The sequence below is a fragment of the Pollachius pollachius genome, assembly GCF_949987615.1.
Source record: "Pollachius pollachius genome assembly, chromosome: 11".
NCBI classification, from domain to species: Eukaryota; Metazoa; Chordata; class Actinopteri; order Gadiformes; family Gadidae; genus Pollachius; species Pollachius pollachius.
The window spans coordinates 21,899,526-21,902,450 of record NC_136944.1 but is presented as its reverse complement, the minus strand read 5'-3'; positions in this window follow the sequence as shown (position 1 = coordinate 21,902,450).

Here is a 2,925-nt window from a genome sequence, read left to right as displayed (position 1 = left end):
GAACAACGATCGAACCAGAGTTCGTGGTGTTTACATGAAAGCGCTCGGTGTTAGGCGATATCATGTCGTTCCAAGTCCTTAAGAGGGGTGTGTGTTGGACTTGTGTATGCCTTGTGTGTGCAAAACCTCAATGTTCACCTTATTATTTTTGAAAAGGCGCTGTTTTCTATTAAGTTTGGCAACTTATTTTTCGAGCTGACTGCGTCTCCCGAATTTTGCTGACGCTTTTATTCAAAGCCACTTACAACCATTAATTCTCTTTTACGCATCGACGGCGGATTCCCTGAACCGATCGCAGGTGGGTGGTACTTCTTTGTAGCCTGGCCTAGAACCATAGAGAGAATATACATACATGAATATACATACAATGTACATGTTATATCTATCACTCTGGCCTGGACCTACCAGACTGTCGTAGGCCTACTTCATTTCATTTGCACAGAGTCTGGACCCACTTGAAGGAGGAAAACTATTGGATCTGCCCGGTGCCACTCTGGATCTGCCATAACCAATCGCTAACGTTTGGCCGGGAATCACGTTGCGCGCAGGCTGTAAACTACACTGTGCGTGAAGATGTCGCAGTATTCTCTGCGAACCAACGCAAACGTACCGAACCAAACTCGTTTAGTGCGCACTAAATGCTGTTGGTGTGAAAGCACGAATACTGCTGAGACAGAAGTATCGTCATGTAATCCTTTGATTTCAACAATGTAACTGTATTATAAATACCAACTATTTAAATTGTAACTGTAACGGAATACAGTTACAATTTAAATGGAGCGCCTGGTACTATGCATTGGCAGAGTACCAGGCGCTCCAAAATAAGTAGGCTATAGGCAGAGGTACGGACGCAGTAAGGTATTACAGTAATACGAGTGATTGAAATTGCCATTTAAACCACCAAAGCGGTCCAAACACAATGAAAACAGTTCATACTTCAAGTCACACCGGGCGCAGCCATCTTGAACTCTGTCTCGGAAGCCTTGCTCGGCCTCCTCCGAGTTTACCCGAGCAAGCAATAGTGCGTTTTATTATCCATCCGTCTCGGAGGTCCGAGGACGTTGCCTAGCGACACGCCCATTTCCCTCGGACGGCGAACTTGCTTGCTCGGAAGAGCCTCGGACCTCCGAGACGGATGGATAATAAAATGCACCTTTAACGTCAATGTTCTCAGCCACTCCCTCTGTTCGCTGATTTGACGCACAAAATTTGAACGGAGGAAACCCAGGAATATACCGCAGACCCAGACGTATTACTGAAGGGAAATGAAAATTGAGCGGAAGTACTTAGGCGGGCAGAGCCAGGATAACTTTGCATCCAAAACGTCAAAACCTTTTCACAAAAATAAACACAGCGTCATTTTATTTAAAAAATATTTTAATGCACCATTAATAAAGAGTCCAACGCATTAATACAAGAGAAATATTGCAAATAATATTAAAAATAATAATCATCCAATTAAAAGGAAACAATAGAAAATAACTGAATTGGAAGGTATGTACATCTATCCTCCTGGAGACGAGAGGAAGAGAAACAACTTATTTACAGCTTGGAATCGAGTGTTTCTACGAGAAACAGACACATCTACAATATTTACACGTGTTTCTTTGAAGATCTTCTTTGTGAACCTTTTTCGTAGCGACAGTGGCTTTGTACTGAACGGCTGCTGTTTGCAAAGAGACAAAAACACGTTTTCTATTCGTCGTGCCTGGGGAGGCGAACTGACCGTCGACCAATCAAATAAAACGCAAGAAAAAGAACAAGAGAAGAGCCAGGAAGGGCCGTTTATAGGAACAGAGGAGCGGAGAACGCGAGCGACCAGACCCCGAAGCCCTTGGTGTCTTCCCCTCGTGAGCTAAAGCTGAACGGCGGCCGATTATCTCTAGAAGACACACACAGCCCCCACTACCCCCACAGAGAGCCGTTAAGCACTGTAATTATCACTGTCTGATCAGTCTGCAGCGGCCTCCTCTCAGAGGCCTAATGATACACTTCGCCTCAAACAAAAACAAAAACAGAACATTCCCATCTCAGTGAGCAACTGATGAATGGAAAACACAGGATGGGCGTGGAGTTTGGTCGGAATAGCGGGTCGTTTGAGCGTGTTGGGAGCGGACCCATTTAGGGGTTGACTTGGTGGCCGTGGTAATGTCCAGACCCAGAGACCAGGGGTGAAAAGGGGGGAACCTCACAGAACCGGTTAGACAGTAAACCTCAGTGACACGGCCTCGACCTGGCCAACACTAAACCCACACGGCGGACGATGTGAAACGTATCGCTCGCACTCGTGTCATCGTCCACCACTATTCTCATTTTTTTGTAACATTTGCAACGATAAAACTATAACGTATAAAACTGTCCCATCCTCTGGTCCAGAGTAGGGAGGGGGGGCTGGGGAGAGGAGAGCGACCCCCCCCCCCCCCCCGACACGGGCTGCAAGACACTTACAGATAACGCAACGCAACCAAAACCAGAACAAGGAGAATACTCATGTTGAATACTAAGTAACTGAACCCAAGATAAAGCTAAAAGTAAAAAAAGCTCTGAATTTATCTTCATACTCGAAAGACCTTGCATAACTGAAGACCTACTTGCTTAAAACATTGGCCGGAAAGGTGGGCCTCTTTTCTATTTTAAAACCCTGAATTTGTCACGCATGTTTCCTTTGCGTGGATGTCAATGTGCGGATGTGTGAGGAAGAGGACGGGGCACAAACAAACACACAAACCCACAGACACACACACACACACACACACACACACACACACACACACACCACTTCCTGGGTAAAGGTTTGCTGATGGTAAGGAAGGAGGGAACGGAAGATCGCAATAAAGGAGAAACCCGACCCCCTCAGTGAGTTTGGCACACCACACGCTGACAGACGGGGGGGGGGGGGGGGGGGGGGGGGGGGGGGGGGGATGG